At 38.6% G+C, this 24,937-nt stretch overlaps 1 pseudogene; it reads right to left on the bottom strand.

Moving 5' to 3' along the window:
- Positions 1–7,379: 7,379 nt before the first annotated feature.
- Positions 7,380–8,300, bottom strand: LOC112660124 (ribosome production factor 2 homolog; annotated as a pseudogene).
- Positions 8,301–24,937: the final 16,637 nt, after the last annotated feature.

Below are 24,937 nucleotides of genomic sequence, written 5' to 3'. Positions count from 1 at the left end.
TTTTAAAGATTGATTGATTTAAGACACAGGCAGAGACATAGGCAGAGGGAGAAGCACGCTCTGTGGGGGCCCAATGGGGACTGCCTCCCAGAACCCCCAGGATCATGCCCTGAGCCTAAGACAGACATTCAACCGCTGAACTACCCAGGCGTCCCTGCCCTGCCTTGTTCTACAGCCAACTTGACCATAAGGATAATTCATTCCACTACTCCATTTAGAAACATTCTGGGATTTTGAGGCAAAAAATTACCAGGTAATCTGGACTTCTCAAAGATTTCCACATCATCACATTGAAAAGCTAGTGCTTATAATGAGCCATTTTACTTGATTAAGCTCAGTCTGTGTGCAGTAGCAGCACTAGTAACAATCAGTTTTTACTTATTATGTGCTTGAAACTGTACAAGGGACTTATTTCACGGGACCCTTTGAAGAATTATTATTATCTGCATTCAACTGGATGGAGAAATTGAAGTTTCAAAAGGAGTAGTAACTTTTTCAGGTCACATGGCTAGTAAGTAGGGGTGCCTGGGTTTGAATTAAGAACTCTCTACCTTCTGAGACTATTTCCTTTTCCCTGCTTCATTATGTTTCATATACTGTTATGAGTAGGGGCCATGGGTAGGAGGAGAAGGAGAATATGGCCCCTTTCTTTGGACAGCATATGATCTAGTTGGGGAGATAAATATGTTATCTGTAAAACAACCAGACATAAATTTAGTTAGTTGAATATCAAATTCTGTACCACAGGACCACATGTGTTTTTACTTCATGATGTGATCTTTGTTCTAGAGGCCCTGCATTTAAAGTTACCAAAAATAATTTCCAAAGAGAGGGGTATAACTCTTATTTTAATTCTTCTATAGGATATTTTTTTCTCAGGCTTCCATAAACTATTCTAAGTCACATTTATGCTATTCTGGCTTAATCCTAAACTCAACCCCCTTTTCTTTCTCTGACCCCATGAATTTAGATCATGTGCTGGATCAATCGGGTTAAATAGAATAATTGGCACATCAGTTCCCTGCACCTCTCCCATCCCAGACCCCTGAAGCAATGGAAAAATGAAGTGAGGGCATCTTGGTCCTTGTAATGACTTAGCACTGCTTGATTAATTAGACTTTTAACTCCTAAGATCCATTCTCCCTGTGGACAACCTCCTTAACTCCAACTATCTCTTGCTATATGAACCTGTTCTTTTCTTTTATCCCTCTGTCAATCCATCTTTTTCTGATCAAGAAATCCTCTCTGGGTATTATCTCTGTGTGTCCACACACAGAATCTCATCTTTATTTATAATTTCCATGTTATTCTTACTTATGCTCCAGGATCCATTATTTCCTTAAGCTTCTACTACTCCTGGTTGCCCTCCTCTGATCCAAAAGATCCTAATAGACTATTTTCTTTGTTTTCATGATCATTGATTATGTTACAAATTTGGGTTAGAGAACCTTACCTAAGACCTCACCACGGATTGCTCATTCATCTGTCAGTCCCTTCCTATCACATTTCTCAGAGTTGTTTTTCCAAAGGGTTTTATTTTCTCATCTACAAGTCCATGCTTATCTTTAAGATAGAGCTCAAATAATATGAAGATTTTCCTCATTTTTTTGTCTCCTTATGGGCAGAGTTGTTGTCTGTTTCATCTTCTTTGAAGGTGGCACTAATTGTTTAAGGCATGAACAGAAATCTGAAGATATTATAGGATCCTATGATAATCTATATGGCTTTATAACATTATTAATTGCATTCAGATTGACACTGTGAAGATATTCTTTTTCTGCCAAAGCCCTGGTAATTAAGTGACTCAAGAGCCTTCTCTACAAATCTCATTTGCTTATAGGATATTCAGATGGCAAAATCCCCTGATATTAATATAGATTTCAATTACATTAAACCACACACACAAAATGTCTTGTTAGATAGTCCAACCTTACTGTAAGGCACTCTTGTGGTTCCCTTTGATTTAATACGATTATCACCTTCAATAATGAGATGATAGATCTTTAAGTGGTACGGTGGTTGGTTTTTATGGCTGTGTCATATGTATATTTAACAAAATAAATTTTTGTCATTGTATTGAATTACTATGTAAGAGGATAAACATAAGATATGTGTGAAGTATAAAATTATGTAATGTATAGTATGTGCCTTTTAGGAGCTTTCTTACTGAAAGTGGACTCAGGAAAATGCTTTCATCTGAATAAGCATGTTTATGAAAGACTTACTGACATTTCAGGTGCAAACAAATAACTGAACCCTTGAAAAACGTTTCCATTATTTTTAATTTTTAAATTATGGATAAATGAGGTCATAATACTTTCATTCAAAGAATGACAACGGCATACTTTCTATATTACTAATGGATTTCTACTTCTAATGGAGGTACTTTGACAATTTTTTTTTTAATTTTAATCTGCAGAAACTAAGTCTGCTTCACTGCTATACTTGTAATACTGTATCAGTCAGGATCCCATCAGGAGACAGAAACTACACAATAATTTGAACAGAGAAATTTTAATATAGATAATGATTAAAATTCTATCTATCTACCTATCATCTACCTACTTATAACTAAGAGAAAATAAAAGGATTCTACAGAATGCTATGGGTTTGAGGAGTGGAAAGAGAGGAATTTTCTCCAAGGCTGGGGTACAGACTGTTGAGAAGATATGTCTGCAGCTCACTAGAGAGTGAAGTTCCCTGGCTTGCTGAGTTATCGGGACCAGAAATGATCCAAAGTCCATGGGCCTTGGCTGAGTAAGTGTTGCTGTGAAGCCATCTGGGACTCCCATGGAGCTCACTTGGAAACTGGCTGTGGGGATGCTTCTGAACTCTTGGGGGTAAGCTGCATTGTGTGCTCTGCTCCTCAGCTCAACAGTACAGGGGTAGTAAGAAGCAAAACTCACTAGGAGTAGGAAAGGAAACACTTTATTCCAGTGTCCTTCTACTACCCGCTACTGACAAAGTTTAACATCATGCCAGCTGGCAAGGTGGAACCACTCAAGTATCAAAAGAAGATAATGAAGGGTAGAGTTGGAGCTGAGAGGCAATAGGTTGAAAACTGGCCAACGATTTATGCACAAAGCTGAACTTGAGTCCATAGAGGAAAAAAATGTCAGTGATTTTTAAAGAGCTCTATTTTAAAATACAGAGAAGCAGAGTGAAAATATTCCCTACCTTTTAGACTGTGATTCACTTCAGTCTTTAATATAATTACCTGGATACATGAACCAGCTTTTAGTTTCCAGGGGGGATGGGGGATGAGAAGAACAGCAGATGGCTATAGCAGAGCAATGATAACAGGATTTCATGAACACAGAGTATTTTTCAAGAACAGTTTATGTCCAGCCGGCAATGTGGTCTGGTCTGCAAGTGGTTCATCTGTTTGGAGTAACAGGAGGTACCATTAGATACGCTCCGGACAGTAGTGAATATCTAGTTGCCACTCAAACATTGTTGGACATTTATTCCGCTTGAGATCCTAAAACATGCCCACCATGCAGTAGATGCTTAATAAATATTGGTTGAATTAATGAGTGAGTGGGTGCCCGCTATATGCCAGGTATTGTGCCATGTGCTAGAAACATGTCAGTGCTCAAGATACAGTCTCTAGTTAAGGAGGGGTACAGTCTATTCTGAAGGCAATAAAATTTAGGATGGTTAGAGTCTCTACTGAGTGGGAAGAGACAGTTGAAGTTCTGATGGGAGAAAAGAGTTTCGGAGTCTTTAAATCAGTTTGTGTGTGTCTATTTGTTTGCAGAGATCAGTCTAATAAAAGAGATTTTTTTTTTAACTTCCTCTCTTTTCTCATTCTCTTCTTCCTCATATCTCTTCTTTTGCCCAATTCTCCACCCCACATATTAAAGAAGAAATCCAATGGGTATCTCTAAAAAATAAAAAACCATATTAAAATACCGGTTTACACATTAAAGTTTAATTTAGCATGTAACAGTGAAGGGCATTACTGTTTAAAGTCACTCTATACTTTTGTTAATAATTTCCTTTTGTTTTCCCTCTTATGTCTACTTCGTCCTTCTATTGTCAATAATGCTGCCTTGACCTTGTTTGGATTTATTAAGTATTAAAAATGTAATGAACTAGGGGTGGTGGAAGGGGAGGTGGGCAGGGGGTGGGGGTGACTGGGTGACGGGCACTGAGGTGGGCACTTGATGGGATGAGCACTGGGTGTTATTCTATATGTTGGCAAGTTGAACACCAATAAAAAATAAATTTATAAACAAAAATGTTGTTACTGTGTAGTCTCACTAAGAGTCAGTCTTATAGACTAGGCCAAGCATTTCTCATGATTATTTGATTTTCTCTTAATTCCATGAACTATTTGGATGTGTATTCATTATGTGTATATTGATATAAAATTTTATTTATTGTATATGTCCAAGGTTTCATATGTACGTCTATATGTTGATACATCAGTACACACTTACACACGCACACGTGTTGAAGACTATGGCATAGATGAATAAGCCATCAAAATATAACACGTTTATTTCCTTCTTATCACAATCTCAAATAATTTTGTCTTAAATATACAGCTCCAATTTAGTCATTTCTAGAAATACAATCTTATGTTAAAAATGGCAAAATAATTAGTTGGGTTATTTTTTCAAGTCCACTCTCACTTTTATCATCTTACTTTATCAGTTATTAAACTGCCGTCCAGCCCACTATTCCCATTTTGCAAATGGGGAAATGCAAAGTGGCTTGTCACACACATGGTGACAGTGATCTTTTTCTCTTCTGCCAAAGTTACTCTGCCATTGATTCTCCCAGACCAATGGCTGGGCCATGTCAAAATTGAATTTCAAAATAGAGTTAACTGATAAATATTTAATGCATTTTCAATGTACATATTTGTATTAATCTTTTATTTATATGTTTTGGAGATAAAATATTGGAATCCGTCTCATAGATGGGGTATAAAATGGGTGCCTATATGTTTTTATATGTACGTGTTGGGCATATAATGGGGTATTTTTCCTCTTTTTAGTGAGGCCTTTTTGTAGGGAGTGTCTTTCAGAAGTCTGACTTAAATGGATCCAGTTCATGCCTGAATAACCCCATTACTATTTTCCCACACTCAACAGCACTGTCATGGGCATTCAGATGAATCCTCAAATAAGTGTGACAAGCCAAGTGAGCCATCAACCCAGAGCTCTGCCTGTGTCCCATTGGGCAGAGTTCAATAGCTGTTTATTAACTCTTATTGCTCATTTTAAAGGTGAAACTTTATAGGAGCACACAAAAGCCAAATAAATTTGATTTCAAAGATGCACAATAGTGTCTGGATAAATTACTCAGTGTTTATTGATGTGGCAAAAAGAGAAATAAAGAAAAAAAAATCAGCAAATACAGGCTTAGCTACTTGGAGTTGGAGGTAGGGAATAAAGCCATGCCCTGTAACATTTGCTTCATTGCTTTTATGTTTAAGCATTTTATGCAGTGTCTGCTTTTTGCTGGTTGCCAAAGTAAGTTTATAATTTTATGTCAGATGCTTGAATTATTCAATTAAAAAAAATGTTAGCCTGAATAAGCCAGCCAAGACTGTAGAAAATAGCAAGCCATATAAAATAGATTATATTTTTACTGGAACATGAACAAAAGCATAAATGTAATTCTGGAGGCGTTTGCCTGGGGATTAGCCACAGCTGGAAGATTTCTGGTGAAACTCTTTATTTTCCTTTTGCACACCATAGCAAAGAGCATCAGCTCCTGTTTGTGGTTAGTTTACAAGTTATGACAGTGCCTTAGGGTTTATTTTTCTTCAGGTACAGAGCTTCCCTTGGCCATCCTCTCAGGTTCTCCTTGTTGAATAGCAAGTTAGTTTTCCCTATTGTAACAACTTCTAAATGAGAGGTTGTTATGAGCATCAATTACCCGGTAAGCCTTTTTTTTTATATATATATACTTATTCAGTCTCCACTCAGACATTTTTGCTTCTGAAGTCTTCAGTAGCTCTTAAGAATCTTCATTTTAATGCAAAGCACTCCAGGTGATTCTAATGTAAGTGGCTGAGCATTAACTAAAATTATCATCATAAATCAGACCATACCGGAGGCCAGGGCCTTCCTCAGCAAGAACAAATTCAGATTGCTCAACCCTGCACGTCTACTTTTGGTCTCTTCCAAGAAAAAGTCAGACTGGAGTTGTCCCTTGGACATGACTGTTTTATCTGGATAACTTCCCTAGCCTGGGGTTCTATGTCAGGCCCTGTAATGAATAGTTGGTGAAATCCTGGAAGGGAGATATTCTTGGTGAAAAAAAATCAGACTCTGGCAAGCAGAAACAGGGAATCTTCTAACAATGGTCAGAGACATGGAAGAGACCCGAGGGGTGATAATCAATGGTTAATTTTGTCCACAGGAGGCAAATATGAAATAAAAACATAAATAGCTAAATATCACAAGTAGTGGGTTCTGTCGGTTAGGGCAGAAGTATGGGATAGCCCTGAAAAGTTACTGAACACTTTCTCTAAGTTTTACTGATGGCCTTAAACATTACAGTTTTGGCTTAAATATCCCCTGGGTTTGCTTTGACTCAGTTGAGCAACCCTGGAGTTAAGTCTTTGATATTTGTGTTGGCATATTACACCTAAAGAAAAATTACAAATATATTTACACAAAAGGTGAAACACCAAAATGTGAAGCGGTGTCTTGCATCTTGATAGAATTTTATAAATTCCTAATTATGAATATGATATTTCCACCCTAATCTTTAACTCATCCTTATAATTTGCTGATTATTAATATTACCCTTAGGCTTTTTGGTGCATGTTATGTGTGTCTGACGTCTAGTCTGAGTTTCCAAGAAGTTAGACATTGGAGTTTTAATTAGCCACGTGAAGACATTTTAATAAGTTGAAAGATCATTTGTTTTCAAATAGAGTTGTGTGTACATCTTTTAAAATTCACTTGATTGGGATGCCTGGGTGGCTCAGCGGTTAGGCATGTGCCTTCAGCTCAGGGTGTGGTCCTGGAGTCCGGGGATCAAGTCCCACATCGGGCTCCCTGCATAGAGCCTGCCTCTCCCTCTGCCTGTGTTTCTGCCTCTCTCTCTCTCTCTGTGTCTTTCATGAATAAATAAATAAAATAAAATAAAATTACTTCGTTGTTAATATGTACATTTAAAGTTTATTTTTAAAACTGAGACATTTTTATGATATTTTTTTCAAGTAAGAGGCTGACTTTCAACTTAATACTAGTATATTACTGTTCATAATATATATAATCCATAGTTTAGCTAAATGTTCTAAAAATATACAATAAAATATTGTAAGAAACTTAGAAATGACTGATGACTAATAATTCTCTTAAGAAAACAGACTACAATAACATTATAGATGAATTGGCTAAATCCTATCAATTTTTTTTAATTGTCTTTGATTTTTTTCTCCTGGTCTTCTGTTATCCTTTCTGCAGGTCACTTCTTCAACCCCTTCATTTTCCTGGTTTGTAGTTTGCTTAGGTCTTGATCCTGCATATGAATCCTTCCATAAGTTGTAACAAAAGTATCATGGGAGACATTTTTCTTTTTTTCTTTTTTTTTTGGCTTGAGGGCTTTTGGCATTTTCATAGATAATTTATAAACATCATCTGATGCCAGGTGTGTCCTCCTCAGAATCAGACCCAGTGAGGGCCTCGACTCTTCCAGTTCAGTCCTTGGTGTTCTGCAACGAGATTTCCTCAATACTGACTTACAGCTTCAGAAGTAAATCTTCCCATTCAGTGCAGTGAAGTGCAGAACATGCTCTAAACCAGCCAGATGGGTATTTAATACTATGGGGCCTCTGAAGAAATCAATAAGAAGATTTTTCAGCCTTCTGTAGGCTTCTGTTACATCAAAATCATCACCAGCAAATATTAACATGGGCTTTGTTCCCTCGGGACATTTACTATTCTTAATATCTTCTAGAGAGACAAACTTCTCGACACCTAATTCAATCATATCCAGCACATGGTAATCATACATATGACCTATTACTAGATTATTTGGCCTCTTCTTATGAGAGCCAAACACAAATAAAGAATGATCTGACTTCTTTGAAAAGAATTCCAATGATGTCTGATCCTCAGATGGTCTTGTAATGTTTTTCTTTTTATACAGAGCATTGGTTTTTCCAGTGCATACACATCTTTAAGTACTTGTGTCACCATTGAATTCACATTTCCCCTGTACATCAGCATAGCATTTTTAATATTTTCACTGAGTTTTGGTTCTCTCTTCTCAAGGAATCTCTTGCCTCTTTTCATTTTGGCCTTTACAATTTCATCCAAAGTGTCCATGGCTACCACAACGCAAACCGGGGCCTTTTTATGATCTTTGAATAGATAATTACTACAAGTAAAATTCAGATATCAATAGGCTGCACGTAAAGTGGTTTTGTTTTCAGTTTTGCAACAGGCACTATATGGATTAGTATATGTAAAGAAACATGTGCCTCAACTTTGATCCTCATCTGATTTTTAAGCATTCCTTTATTGACAGCTCTTAAATATTGGGAAGAAAAACCAGTTATCTGACTTTTGTTGTATCTACTGGTTAGGTGTGTTTTTATAGTCAAAACATTCCAAAAATATGGAGTGACATATGGATTAAATGTTAAAATAAGTACATGCTTGTATTTGTATTTTTGTTTTCAACATTGCAAATGTGTTATGGGAAAGAGAAGTAACACAAAACTAGAAAAAAATAGAATAACTACTTCAGAAGTCAAGGGAAGAAGTCAGAGGATCTGTTAGGAAGCTAAACTCCAACTACTCTTTCTTTGGTAGCAATAAAATCATGAAGTTTCCATAGCACAAAACACTGAACATTTCTGTCTCCTGTGTCTGTGGGTTGGCTGGGTACCTCTGATTGCTCATGTACTCCTGACTCTGGCAGTTGAGTTTGGCCAGGGGACCTGCAGCATTCAAGCTGGACTCAGCTGAGCTCACTGAGCTCCACATGTTTGTCATCCTCCCTTTAGGACGAGAATATGAGGTAGGTATATTCTCTTGGTAATATCAAAGTCCAAGAGTCATCCTGATTGGACAATTACCATGTGAGTCCCCTCTGTCATTTTTTTAAAATTCTGATAGCCAAAGCAAGACCTATAACCATCCCCAACATCAAGGGGTAGGGAAGTGAATTAATTTTTCCTTCCTTCCTTCCTTCCTTCCTTCCTTCCTTCCTTCCTTCCTTCCTTCCTTCCTTCCTTCCTTCCTTCCTTCCTTCCCCTACAAAGTCACATGGTGGAAAAAGACATAGCCAAAGGACTAAAGAATTGAAGCTAATGATGCATTTTATCACAAAGTATCTTGCAGTTTTCCAGACTAGGGGTTTAGGGTTTGGGGTTCAGACCAGACATGTTGCTATGGTAGTAATAAGAAGTATAAGATTCTGGATGTATTCTGAAGGTAGAACCAATGGGATTTATTAAGCTAAAGAGAGATGTTAAGGATGATTCAAGGTTTCTAGTATAAGTAACCTGGAAGAGTAGAGTTGTCATTAACTGAGATATCAAAGGTTATAGATGGAAGGTTTTAGAGTAAGTGGGAGATAACAAATTCAGTTTAGAACATGTCATATTTCAGATATTAAAAGACAATAAATTGGAGATAATGGGCAGGTTTTCTTTGTTTCTTTCTTTCCTTTCTTTTTTAAAATTTCCATTCTAATTTTATTTTATTTTTTAAAGTAAGCTCTAGGCCCAAATGGGGCTTGAACTCATAACCTTGATATTATGAATCACATGTTCCACTTATTGAGCCAACAGGCACTCCAGTAGGTAGGTCATTTTATATGTGACTTTGTAAAAAAAAAAAAAAAAAAGAAAGAAAAGAAAAGAAATCTGAACTACAGATATCAATTTGGAAATTGCTGCCATATTCATGGTGTTTAAAGCCCTGAGTTTGGATGAGATCACTAACTCATACAGTGTAGTTAGAAAAAGGAGGCGGCTCAAGGACATTTTAACATTAAGAGATTGGGACACATGGGAGAAATCAGCCAAGGAGACTAAAAAGAAGTGACCCATGAGATAGCAAAAAATCAGATGATGTAGTATGCCATGTACATAAAGCATATCAAGGAAAAGAGATTGTGTTCTGACACAAATATGGCTTCTAGGTCCAGAAAGAAAAGAACTAACACTTACCTTTGAGATTTCACAACATGACAATATTGAAGGTTAACTGGTGCCTATATGCAAGGCTGTTTTGAATGATTGAAGCCCACTAAGAAATTATATTATATTATTCAGGGCTTCTTAAATGTGAATGCTGTATTCTTTAATAAACTCTGATGAATTCTAAGCTCTTTTAAAATATTGACTTTCCCTTTTCCCTGAATTTTCTTTATTTGTGGCTTCTGGAATGTCTTTTAGAGATTTCATGGACCGTGTCACTTTGTTATCCACATGTCTTCATTACTCTGTCATATTTTTAAACAGTTTATCTTTTTGTTTCCCCTTGTAGGTAACTTCTTTGGCTCTGTCTTCTAGTTTGTAACCTCCTCAATTTTAGCCAATGTGCTAATCCATTGAATTTTTAACTTCAGTGGGCATTTTTTCCCCTGAGATCTGCCTGTTTCTGTGTTCTTATTCTTCTGATACCTTTTCTTTATACTCATTTTAAATGTGGATTTTATGATACTCTATCACCTGATCTTAGGAGTCAACTTCTGTTATTCTTTACATTGACTCAGCTCATACTGACTTGTTTTCCTGTGTGATTGCTAATTTTAGATAGGGATCTCATGTTTGGTATGACCTAATCTTGAGAATACTTTGTAGCCAAATCTGGGAAGTGTCATGTGTAACTTGGCCAGTCCCTCCAGGATCATAGCAGACCCTTCTCGTGCCACGCCAAAATTCTCTCAGGCCTTACCATTTCTGTGTATGTAGGACCAACTTTTATCAGCCAACATCTATATATCTCTTTGTACAAGAATTTTCTGTGACCATCTACTCTTACTGTGAGCACAGCAATTCAGAAATGAGTAAGAATGAACACTCTCTACCTCAAAAAATTCCTCTCAGGAATTAGTATATAAGCACTATAGCTCTGTGCCTATTGGGTGGGATAGTTTTCAGATGTTCTAGATTAATGCCCAGATTTCCCCAGTGGGAATAAGATCCACTTACTCAAGTGAGGGGAAACTCACGTGAGAATGCACTGAATTGGGTGGCTTTTCTGCTTTTCCTGCTTTTCTTCCTTTTACCTACTCCCTCCTTTATTCATTCAAATACTTATCTTAGGGTCTATTCCCCAGGCACTCAAACTGTAACAGTGGTACCATAAGTGGAGAAGTACCTCTTTTTTTTCAAAGCTAATTTCCAGAACTACTTTTTAACATTAAGTATCAGCTTTGGGTTCTCTGGCATGTGTGGATGGTGTGGAATTCAATCTTGACCTAAAACAGAGTAATACTCTGAGTCAGTCTCCAGGGAAGTCAGTTTCCCCTACCTAGTAACTGGACAGAGACCAAGAAACTATCCTGATATCAACTTATACCAGTGGCAAGATTTATTTCTAGTCTGTATTTATAACCCTTGGCTTGAAGCAAGATGACCACTCATGCTCTGCACCTTGTTCTGGGCCCAAGGTGCACTCCTGGCCTTATCACATATTTCCAGAACTGGGTATATGGATGCATCAGATATCTCTATTTCTCTTTTCATCATTTGGCTCTGCCTAGTATTGGTTCCCGTGAACATTATTTGTGTGTTGATCACCTTCAGTCACACACACCCTGCAGTCTGTTAAGAGGATAACTTTGAACCCTGAATCACATCTGCTGTGCCTGGTGTGGGAACTTCACACTCTGACCAAAGTTGGCTTGCTGGCACAAAATGTGCCATCTCTCTCTGTTGTATCTGTTTTAGACAGGTAACTGGAGTGAGTTGGTTTCTGTATCTTGAAAGATTTTCTATCTCTGTGTGTCATTTCTGTAACAAGAGCAGGGAAATGTATTTTCAAAGGCGAGCAAATCACCCATGACTTATGTGGTAGTTATGATTAGAAGAATCAAAGTTCTCAAGCTTAAAGTGCCTTGGGAAATATGCTAAAAACAGCAGTGTGCAAGTAGGGAAAGATCAGCCTGTGATCAGATAAAAGTGTCTACAATGAAGAATTTCTGTGTGATGAGAGCTGTAAACTTGGTTATTACTTTAGAAATTTTTTGTACACCTTCTTTCTGAATGCTAGAATTACATATGTGTTTTGGCTTAGCTTGATCAATTCCCCTTGTGTTAAGTCTAGTGCCTTCTGTTGTAGGGTAGCTTTAACCATTAGAAAGGTCTTCTTTTATTGATTCAAAGTCCCATTTCTTCTACTTCCTTACTGGTCCTTGTTCTATGTTTGAGAACAGCACTGTCCATAGAAATTTCTACAATGATTGAAATGTTCTGTGTACTATCTAGTATGGTAACTACTAACCAAACGAGGCTATTGAGCACTTGAAATAAGCTAGTGTGACTGGGACACTGAATTTTTGAAATTATTCAAAATTTAGACCTTTTTTTTCTTTAAATCTTCTTTAAACCTTCTTCTGGGTGATAGCTATTAAAATATGTAGAGTACTATCACATCTTTTTTAGTCTTTTATTTCTAAAGGACAGTTTGATCCAGTGCTTTCTGGTTGCCACTAACCTTCTCTAAATTGTGTTATTTATTTAATTATCCGCTTAAGATCTGGTATCAGAATTGGTCACAATAACTCAGAACGGACTGAGGAGTCCATAATATACCAGACTCGTCATCTTATTGGAGTGCGCACTGTAGTTTACTGGACTTTCATGTTACATTTATGTTTGACTGACATAAAGCACTTAGTATTTGACTGATAATGGATCACCTTCTGGCAAATCATTGTATCTTAGAATTAAAAGGTATCTTTAGAACTTCCTAGTTCAGTGATTCTCACAGTTTATCTTAGTTAATGGATTCGTTACTAAATGAAAGTTTTCCAGAAGATTAAACAGGTGATTCTGGAGCTGCTTGGATTACAGCAGAAGTAGGCTGCCTGGCCTGTGCTTCCTGCTTAAATATAGCACCTCCTCTTCCATCATCTATGAAAAATCAGACCTAACCCAACCTACCATGCAAAACTCAGTGTCAGAGTGTTGGTGTGGATTCAAATCAATACACCCATGGAATCAAATTACTACAATCAGTAAGAAAACCTTATAATTGTATTATTTAAGGAGTGTTGATGAGTGTCTGAAAAAAAAGACAAGCTCAAATTGAACAAACAACAGATGCTTAAACATACACTCATTGTACTCAAAGCATTTAAGATCATAGTTCTGCATTAAGTCAGTCTGGGCTCTCTACAGAAAAAGAACCAACAAAATATATTTAATGTGAAGAATAGTTAAATGTTGATAGAGGTTATGGAGTCTAACATCTGTAGCAAGCATGCTGGAGATTGCATATGGCATAGTTCCAGTCAGAATTTGAATGCCTGAGAACCAGGAGAGCCAATGGTATAAGTTCCAATCCAAGTCCTATTCTGAAGGCAAGAGAAGAACTCCTGTCCCAGCTCAAAGATAGTCATAGAAAAAGAGTTCTTTCTTACCCAGACTTATTCTAGACAGATTGGATGAAGCCCATCCACACCAGGAAGGACAACCTGCTTTACTCAGTTTACCAATTCACATTTAATTTCATTCAGAAACACCTTCATAGACACACTCAGAATAATGTGTGACTGAATATCTTAGCACCCCATGGCTCAGTCAAATTGACACATAAAAGCAGCCATCATAAGTTTACCTGTTGCCAATGTGATACTCATCTACATCTTTTAAAATCATACTGAATTTCCAAAAAAGACAGTAACCTATTTATAATTTCACCTAATAAAATATGACTATCCTGTATAACTGTAAATGCACCTACCCTTTGCTTAGAAAAGGAGACAAAGTCCTTGAGTGATGTTCTGTCTTATTGATAACCTGTAACTTAAATGCTATAATGTATAATTAACAATATTTAAAAACTCGATATAAACTTTATGCAGCTTGTTGACCTTATATGTTTATAAAAAGATATATAAACAATTGGCTTTATTGTATTTAACTTATATTACATGAGAACATAAGAGGGAATAAAGATGTTTGCCTAATGTATCTATAGATTTCTATTTCTGCATGCACAAATATATTCATAACAGAATAAAAAAGAATATTCATGCAAATTATAGTCTTCATTTCTGTAACTGGTCAGGTAGTCATAGCTGATATTGATAACTATCTTCTTCTACTACCCATTCTGTATTTCCTTTGCCTTCAGCAAGCAACTCAGCTAGTTGTAGTTTCTTACCTGGTAAAGTGACCCAAATCTTCATTTCTGAAGGGTCAGGGCCATTAGTAGTCCTCTCTAGATTGGGTTGTGGTAATTTTCCATTAATGTTAAGCACACGGCATGGTAAGACTAGGAGATCCTGAAAGGGGTCTCCTGTATTTCAAAACTCCAATGTGGAGTAGCAGTCCAATTTCCCCTTGGTAGTCGGAATCAATAACTTAGTCATCACAGTAAACTCTTCTTTGCCAATTGATTTAGAGGCATGAGGAGTACAAAGGGGCTAGGTGGCAATTTTAAAGTATGGTTCAATGGAATCGTTGTTGTGTCTCCTGATAGAAGCGTTCCTGCCTTTGGAACTAAGACCTCTAGGCCAGCAGAGCGTAAGGTCACCAGAAGAGGAAGAAAAACTTATATATTTTTTTAAAAAAAGATTTATTTATTTGAAAGAGAGAGAGAGTGGGGAGCTGCAGAGGGGCAGGGAGAAAGAATCTGAAGCAGACTCCGTACTGAACATGGAGTCTGACATAGGGCTCGATCCCACCACCATGAGATTGTGACCTGAGCCAAAACCAAGAATCAGATGGTTAACTGACTGTGCGACCCAGGCACTCACAACAATTTTACTAGTAAGTCACTGGAGATGATATTAAGTGGCACCACTCCAATGTCCACACCTTGATTCCTGAACCCATGACTCATGGCTATGGGAAAAATAATACCACATCCTAGGCCCAGATTCAGAGCATTCAAAGCCTTCTAGAGAACTGTGCCCTAGCCCTGTGAGGTATTGCCATCTAGCTGGCATTCTAACTAAGTCTTCAAAAGGCCATCCCACCATTCTACTAAGCGAGCTGCTTCAGGATGGGCAGAAACATGGTAAGACCAGTGAATTCCATGAGAATGGATCCAGTGCTGCACTTTTTTTTTTTTTTTTTTTTTTTTTGCTATAAAGTGAGTTTTTGGGTCAGAAACAGTGCTGTGTGCAATACTACAACAAGGAATTAGGCATTCTCTAAGCAGTGGATGATAGTTTTGTGGGTTTTTTTTTTTTAAGATTTATTTATTTATTCACGAGAGAGACACAGAGAGAGAGGTAGAGACATAGGCAGAGGGAGAAGCAGGCTCCATGCAGGGAGCCCGATATGGGACTCGATCCCAGGACTCCAAGATCACACCCTGGGCCAAAGGCAGGCTCTAAACCGCTGAGCCACCCAGGGATCCCCAGTGGATAGTTTTGGCAGAAGCATTACATGCAGGGAAGACAACTCCATATTCAGAATGGCCTATTCCAGTAAAAATGAAATGCTGCTTCTACCATGATGGAAGTGGTACAGTGTAAAAAACCTACCACCAGGTAGCTGAGTGGTCATTGAGTAAGTCAAAGATTCAGTGTTGGTCTCTGCTGCTGGAAGATTTGGGGCACAGCAGTGATCATAGCCATGTCAGCCTTGGTGAGTGGAAGTACATATGGCTGAGCCCATGCATGACTTCCATCCTTGCCACTATAGCCACTGTATTCATGAGCCCATTGGGTGATGACAGTGGTGGCTTGGGAAAGAGGTTGACTGATGTTCACAGATGGCTCATCCTATCCAGGTGATTATTAAAACCCTCCTCTGCTGAGGTCACCCTTGGTGAGCATTCATGTAGGACACCAACATCTTCATGTTTTTGCCCTTTCAGAGACATCTGTCCATATACTTTTCCCCAAAATTTTCTTGCCAATGGTTTTCCACTCATGTTCCTTCTTAATCCCTGACTGTCCAGCCAAACCATTGGACATAGCCCACGGATTAGCATCCAGCCACACATCTGTCATTCCTTTTAAGCAAAGTGAGTGCTATGGTCTAAATGTTTGTGTTCCTCTCAAATTCATGTTGTCACCTATTCCCCCAAGGTGAAGGTATTAAGAGGTGGGGCCTTTGGGAGGTCATGGTTGTGTCTCCTGATAGAAGCATTCCTTTCTTGGTACCCTAACAAAAGTGGCCTGAGAAAGCTTCCTTGTCCTTTTGCCACATAAAGATACAATAAGTCAGTAGTAAAGCTGAAGGCCTTCACCAGAACCTGACCATGCTAGGACCTTGTGCTTCTAGTCTCAAGAACGGTGAGAAGTAACTTTCTGCTGTTATAAACCATCCAGCCTCTGGTATTTTGTTCTAGCAGCCTGAACAAACTGAGTGAGAAATCAGGTACTCTGCTCAAATTTCTATTCACTGGGAAGATATCCCTTCAACACTGTCTTTCAGGGATGTTCTAGAAAGCAGCTGCAGTGTTGCGGCTGTTCAATTTTAGATGTGCCTGCATATAATGCAGAACCATCTATGAACTAGTTTCCCTGTCATATGACTGTAGGAAACTTCTCATGAGGCCATCCCTGAAAGAGAGAGAGAGGGCAGTGTAACCAGAATGGGGACCATGGGCACTGGGGCCATTTCTTCCTGTAACTTATTTGTGCCTTCAGGGCCTACTCAAGCTCAATCATATGCAAAACACTGCCATCTAATGAGAGTGCTGCTGTGCACACGTTATTTGGTAGGAAGATAACACCCAGTTTGTGATGGACAGCTCAGATTGCATGGTAATATTCGGTGGCTCATGGTTAAGTATTCAGTCTCTATTAAGACTTGGTAGCAAGGTCAAGAGCTGTTTCTCAAAGAAGAGTAGATATCTTCAAAGGATGCCAGGACTCGATGCCACAATCCCAAGGGCCTGTGCTGTATGACTGACCTGTAGGAACCTGTCAGAGGGCCCAACAGCATCCTTATCTGCCACTGATATCTTCAGTCATCATTGGATCTGTTCCATCATATGGCCCAAGTGCCAGAACAGTGGCTTGGACCAGGGGAAGAGCCTTTTCTTATTCTGGATTCACTCAAAACTAGCAGCTTTGCAGATCACTTGGTACGTGGGCTGGATAACACACCCAAATAAGGAATATATTGCCTCCCAATTCCAAAGACTTCTTCTAGGCATTGTTCCATTTTTTTTTTTTTCCAGTTAGCAGAGAAGCCAGATGCAGCAACTTATTCTCATCTTAGAAAGGATGTCTTGACATGCTTTACTTATTGGACACCTAGATATTTCATCGAAGTAGAAGATCCCTGAATTTTTGTCATATTTCTTTCCCGCTCTCTGACATGCAAATATCTTATCAATGAGTCTAGAACGGTTGCTGCTTCTTGCTCGCTGTTTTGGTTAGCATAATGTGATCCATGTAATGGACCAACATGGTATCTTGTGAAAAGGAAAGGAGAGCAAGAACCCTGTGAACTAAATTATGCCATAGGGCTGTTCAGTTGATATACCCCTGAGACAGGACAGTGAGGGTGTATTCCTCTCCTTACCAGCTGAGAGCCAAGTGCTTCTGCTAGACCTTATGGACAGGTATGGAGAAAAAGGCATTTGCCAGATCAATAGCTGCATACCAAGTAATTGGGGATGTGTTCATTTGCTAAAGCAATGAAACCACATCAGACAGAGCAGCTGCTACAGGAGCTCCCACCTGGTAGCTTACACTACACTAATGCACTGTCATTTCCCAAGATCAATCTGCCTTCTGCACAGGCCAAGTAGGTGAGTTTAATGGGAATGTGGCGGGAATCACCACCTCTGCATCTCTCAACTTCAGAGCAGCACTAATCTCAGGAATCCCTCTAGGAAAGCTCCAGTATTGCTTTTGATTTACTATTTTGCTGGGTAGAGGTAGTTCTAGTGGCTTCTTCTTGGGTCCTGCTTCACACGTAAGAGTACAAATGTGAGAATTCTGTTAGCTGCTGAGCGTATTTTAGTTATGCTATCTGCATCTGGAGACATAACCACAGGATGTCTTATGATAACCTCAGTGGGTTTTCCTGTAACTTCAATGATCACCTGACTTCCCTACCCCCCTCCTCTGGCTGTGGACCACACTGAAGCTTTGATCTCCAGGAATTAGTGCCAGTTTAGAGCCAATGTCTGGTAGTCCCTGGAGGGTCTGATAATTTCCTTTTCTCCGATTTATAGGGATACTAGTAGAAGATTTTTAGGGGAGAGGCTGGAAGTAAGATTAACAGTATACATTTTCAGCAGTAGATGGGAGCTCCTTCCTCAAGGAGACCTGGCATCCCATTCCTTCAAGGGATTCTGGATCTGTAAACTGGCTCAAGTGTGAGAGTTGCCGGAGAGGCCATGGTTCTGTATTTTTCTAATTCAGGTTAGATTTCTGTCCAAGTGGCCTAGAACTTTTCTGCTTAATACCAATCCAGTAAGAATTTAGTCGGCTTCCTTCTATTTTACTTTCAGGAATGTGATCAACTAGTCAGTGCCATAGGTCTGCATGAGTCAGACTATTCTGATTGCTGCCTTGGCTCTGCTGTCCATTCTGGTACCCACTCCCATCTTGCCTTTGGCAGTTGTGTGTTGCCCCTTGGCCCCTGCCACTCCAGGATCTGATTACTCTCATTGCATTTAGGTTCTCCAAATTGCTGCCTGCACTCCCCATCATAAGATATGGCCTATAGAGAAGAGCTATTACAGAGCTCTTCATCCCTCAAAGATGCCAGGGTCCCCCTCACAAATGTATTTCTTACAGTATTAGTGAAGCTTATGTCTTCTGGAACCTCCTAGTACAGGTCAGCAGGTCTTAGATGATAAATACACTCTCACATGCCAGTTTCCTTCATCCTTTGAATCTTTTCTTCTACATTAAACCAAAGCAGGTCTTCTATTGACAGAAAAATCATCAAAATCTGGAAGCTCAGTGTGGCCATTCAAATTTACAGTATCCCATTCTTTCCCAGTCAATGGCCCCACTTTCTCAATAGGCACCCTGCAATGCTGGGAGTCTGCCTTTTGTCACAGGATGAGATTCTGCATTTGATTTTCAGCAGTTGCAAGCATGTGGTTACACAATGTAATGATCTCCATCAGAGTGCATATAGAAGAAGAGTTCAGGTCATGTATGTGGTCCTTGACCTGGCAAATGTTTCAAAGAATTTGTTTGTTTGTTTGTTTGAGGGTGGGCAGATGGGCAGGGGAAGGAGGCAGAGGAAGAGAGACAGAGGAAGCAGACTCTCCGCTGAGTGGAGCCCAATGTAAGGTTCAATGCAGGGCTTGATGTAAGGCTGGATTCCAGGACCCTGAGATCATGACCTGAGCTGAAGTCACATGCTTAATCAACTGAGCGACCTAGGTGCCCTAAACGGGTGATTTGAATCCTTAACTCATCTTTTTATTCAGTGATATTAAAAAGCAACCAACTAATTTCATTAATATTTGTTATATTTCCAAAAACTTTAGAAAGTATCATATGCATAGTCACCCAACTCCTTGCTTCTATGTGTAGTGATGAGGACCATCAAATGGAGATATGTTCTATATCTCCATTTCCAGGTCATGCCATGTACTATCAGTGCTCTCTTTACTGCTGGAAATAGAGTCATTAGCATCTTTAAATCTAATCAAATTAGAGAGCTAATTCCAGGGACCCTGGAACCAATTTGGAATACCCATCCTTATAATTCTGTTCCTTTAGAACCACTTTCAGTATCAAAATATGTATCCATCTGGGTTCTCTAGAGAAATAGAACCAGTAGCAATTTCAAGTAAAAAAAAATAGAATATAATTTCTTATAGTTAATCTGCCTTCTTGGTGTATAGGAATTGACTCATGTGATTATGGATGCTGAGAAGTTCAAGATATTTTTTTAAAGTTTTATTTATTTATTCGTGAGTGACACACACACACACACACACACACACACACACACAGAGAGAGAGAGAGAGAGAGAGAGAGAGAGAGAGAGAGAGGCAGAGACACAGGCAGAGGGAGAAGCAGGCTCCCTGTGAGAAGGCTGAGGTAGGACTACATCCCCTGAGCCAAAGGCAGATGCCCAACCACTGAGCCACCCAGGTGCCCCCTGAGAAGTCCAAGATCTATAGTCAGCAAGCTGGAGTCTCAAGAGAGCCGACGATACATTTCCACTCTGAGTCTGAAGGCCTGAAAACCAAGTCTGAGTCTAAGTCTGAAGGCAGAGGAAAACTGATGTCCCAGATTGAGGGGGGCAAGGAAGAGAATTCCTTTTTACTCAGCCTTTTATACTATTCAGGCCTCCAGAGGAGTGGATGGAGCCACCCACCTTGGGGAGAGCCATCTGCTTTACTTAATCTACCAAGTCAAAGGTTAATCTCACCCAGAAACATCCAGAAATAATGTTTACCTTAATATCTGAGCACCCTGTGACCTAGTCAAGTTGAACATAAAACGAATTATCATGTTTCCTAATAATTTTATTGAAAATTTATGAGAGTATTTGTAATTATTTAAAGATTTTGGATATATGTTAATTTTCAGCCCGTGTGGTGATGCTTGAAAATTTGGGCATCCACCTATTGAACAAATTCTAAAGCCTTTTTCTTCGTCTTCCAATACATGGCTGAGAACTTTGTGAGCTTCCAAGCTCATAAAATCTCTCTCCATGGAGCTTCTCAAACCTTGGTTTGCGTAGGCATTGTCTGGGAATATGAGTAAAAATACAGAATCCTAAGGACACCTGGGTGGCTCAGTCAGTTAAGCATCTGCCTTCGGCTCAGGTTGTGATCCCTGGGGCCTGGGATTGAGCCCCACATCAGCCTCCTTGTTCAGTGGGGAGTCTGCTTCTCTTTCTCTTTCCCTCTAGCCCTCTCTACTACTTGTTTCCTCTCTCTCTCAAACCAATAAATAAAATCTTAAAAAATATAGAGAGAGGCCTAAGATTCAGCCCTAGAGACTCTGATTTGGAAGAACTGGGGGGAGGTCCCAAAATCTGTATCATTAATAAGTTCTCCAAATAATCCTGATACCAGCCACCCATATTCACATTTCGAGGAACACTGACCTATATTATGGCCATCAACAGATAATGGGAAATGTATGACTTTACAGGCAACCTGTGACTTAAGAGTAACATTGCACTTTTTTTTCTTTTATCTTGTGAGACTTATTTTAAAAAGAATTTTCCTCCCAAATATTTCAAACTCATGTTCTTTTGAAGTCTTACACAATGTGCATGTCATGTGGCTGGTATTCCTGAGTCCTAAGATGAAGAACACTTAATAGGTATTGCAGTCCTATGGCTCTGCTCTTGGAAACACAATTTCTCATTTTGCATCTGACCTTCTACATATGATTATGCAGCCCTTCAACCTCACTTGATACAATTTGTCATTAGCCTGAGAGAGGCTGTCGGCCCTCTCCTGTGTCCTGATGTGTGATTGCTGCAGCTCCCACAATTTTTTTCCTCCCCCTAGCTTTTCTTCTTCCTCATTGCTAGACTTACCCACATATTTCATTGAGGCAGAACAGAGAGAAATAACTGTTGGGATAATGATCCCGAAAATTAATAATCTCCTTTAATAGGCTTGCTTTCTTGTCGATGCCCTTTAATGAGTATATCTAAGCTGTGGGAAGGGGAGCGAGTATATCAGGGCCATAGAGGGCTTTCTCATTATTCAAATTCTGGGTGGAAGATGAAAATTTAACGTCATCTCCAATAACTGTTGTAAATGTGCCATCACCCACGTCTTTTACCAGTAAAGTATCTGTAATACATTTATTAAGCTTTTGTCTTTGTTCTGTCTACATAGAACACCATGAACAAAGCACACTGGTTTATAGATCTCTACTGTGTAGAGACCATCGTACACTGAGGCTAGCTATTGTCATATAGGTGAGAAAGACAGATAGCTTGGAGATAGCAAGAGGTCTAGAGTAGTTTGAGATTTGGGCTAGTTAGGTCATAAGGACTATTTGTTCGACCTGTGCTGACCAGCTCCATAGCCACCAGCCACATGTGGCTATTTAAATTTAAATGTATGTAAGTTAAATAAGATATTTTTTAAAGATTTTATTAAAATTCATGAAAGACACAGAGAGAGAGGCAGAGACATAGGCAGAGGGAGAAGCAGGTTCCATGCAAAGGCTGTTGTAGTACTTGAACCCCAGACCCCAAGATCATGCCCTGAGCCAAAGGTAGATGCTCAACCACTGAGCCACCAGGTATCCCAAGCTAAATAATATTTATAAGTCAATCTCTCTAACCACATTTGAAGAACTCAAAAGCCACATGGGGCTAGTTGCTGCCATATCGGGTGGAGCAATATAGAACATTTCCATCAGAAACTTCTATTTGACAGGGATACATTAGATTTTCCCAGTCTAGCTGAACCTACCTGAGCAGAGAAAAAAAGGCAAGTACCGTCTATGTAAAATGCCAGCATTATAGTTTCCTTCAGTTAATCCTTGGGTTAAAGTGGTTTTCAGAAAAATTGTATTCTAGAAATTTCTATTGAGGACTGTGTGCTGAGTGGCCCTAGGCCTGTGCCAAATATGATACATTTTTGAAGTGTGAATATGTTTTTACCAATGGGCTTGTTCTTCCTATACAGGTCCCTGGACTTACAGATAGTGTCTAAATACTCTGTGATGATGTTATGCCTTGCAAATTTGCCTTAATCTTTGTTTTTAATTGAAGTCAAAAATAGTTAAACTATATAAATTACTATTTCCTGCTTAAGAAAACCTGAAAAACAAACACATATGGAAATGAGTTTCCATATTGCAAAATAATTGTTTGCTTTATGTTAAAGAAATTTTTTTATTTTTCTTGTATTAAAAAAAGAAATTCCTGAAATAGCAATATTTGTTAATGAAATTAAAATCCAGCCTGGCACATTTTTGTTTGGACTCTTAAATCCCTGTCTGAGAATAGTAATTTGATCACAGTATTATTTCCAGAGCATATGGATCTGCCCTTCAGTGACAGCTCCAAATAACTGCTTTCCAGGTCCTGGCCAGAGATTTCAACTTTCAGCTTCTATAATTGCATTTTTTTAAAGATTGTATTTATTTATTCATGAGAGGCACAGAGAGAGAGAGAGAGAGAGAGGCAGAGATACAGGCAGAGGTAGAAGCAGGCTCCATGCAGGGAGCCCGATGTGGGACTCGATCCCTGGACCCCAGGATCATGACCTGAGCCAAAGGGAGATGCTCAACCACTGAGCCACCCAGGTGTCCCAATATAATTGCATCTTTTATAAACATGTCTGAGTATAAAACAGTAATGAAGACTTTTACCAAAAATGCATACTTGGGCTCATTACTACACCTTCATAAAAACAAAAAGCTATCATTAAAAAAACGTAAATATCATTTCCTGTCACTATTTCAGTTATTCCCATAGTGATTTTTAATGTTTTCAACCCAATTCAACTATCTAAATCAGTTACCTGGTAGGAAGTATAAGATGCTACATTGTTTTAGCAAAATTAAGGGCAAGAGGACCTAGAACGTTCTCTAGCTGTATCACAGCTATTTTTTTTTTTGAAAAGTGAACAATAGCCAAGACACGAAAATAGCCTGTGTCCACACACATCCAGGAATATTATTCAGCCATAAAAAAGAAATCCTGCCATTTGTGACAACACGGATGAACCTGAGGGCATTATGCTAAATAAAATGAGACTGAGAAAAATACTGCATGATCTCACTCATAAAGTGAGATCTTAACATTTTTAGTGACATCTAAAAAAAATTGAACTGGTTAAAACAGAAGATTGGTGGTTACTAATAATGGTGGAGGATAGGGGAAGCATGGAGATGTTGGTCAAGGGTATAAACTTTCAGTGGTAAGATAAGTTCTGGGGATCTAAAATACAACTTAGTGAGTATAGTTAAAAATACTATATTTTATACTTGAAATTTTCTAAGAGAATAGAACTTGAATGTTCTTACCACAGACACAAACAGAAGCAGTGGTGACTCTAGATGATGTAGATGTTAACTGACCTCACTGTGGTCATAATTTCCCAATATATGCATATAACAAATCTTCACAAAGTACACTTTAAACTTGTACAGTGTTGTCATTTGTCAATAAAGCTGTGGGAAAAAACTCAGAAAAGTGAGATCATTAGGTTATTAAGTAAAAAGTCATTTAAATTTGTGTTTCACAAAGTACCATTTGCATCTTATGTGTATTTTGCATATTATTCATTATTTAGTTACATTATGGTACATATTTGTTGCCATGAGAAGCAAAGAGTGCTCCGTAACCAAGATATTTGAATATTGTATACAAACTTATCTGCTAATGAGTTAAGTGATAATTAAATAATTGGTATTTAATTCTTTCCTATAATGTAGACATCTTTGGGGGAAATATTACATAGTGTTTAAGAGTGATTAAGTGACATTTGGAGAAATTGAGTGGGGGTTACATATGCATTCATAACACATTCATATGTTTTTCCTTTTTAGTAAAATGAAATCCAGCCTTCTTCTGTCTATATTCCCCACATTTTTGAAGAATGGACTTGATTAGATTATGAGGTTTAGGCGTATATTTATTTTGGCAGTATAATGAGTAAAGATGATTTCTGGTTTTAATATGTATTTTTCCTATTACTCATAAGATGATATTCTTTATTATTTTTTTTTTAATTTTTATTTATTTATGATAGTCACAGAGAGAGAGAGAGAGAGAGAGAGAGAGAGGTAGAGACACAGGCAGAGGGAGAAGCAGGCTCCATGCACCGGGAGCCCGATGTGGGATTTGATCGGGTCTCCAGGACCGCGCCCTGGGCCAAAGGCAAGCGCCAAACCGCTGCGCCACCCAGGG

This window comes from Canis lupus, chromosome 2 (assembly GCF_003254725.2).
Source record: "Canis lupus dingo isolate Sandy chromosome 2, ASM325472v2, whole genome shotgun sequence".
Classification (NCBI taxonomy): domain Eukaryota; kingdom Metazoa; phylum Chordata; class Mammalia; order Carnivora; family Canidae; genus Canis; species Canis lupus.
The sequence above is the reverse complement of the archived record's forward strand: the minus strand, read 5'-3'. Positions and strand labels throughout refer to the sequence as shown.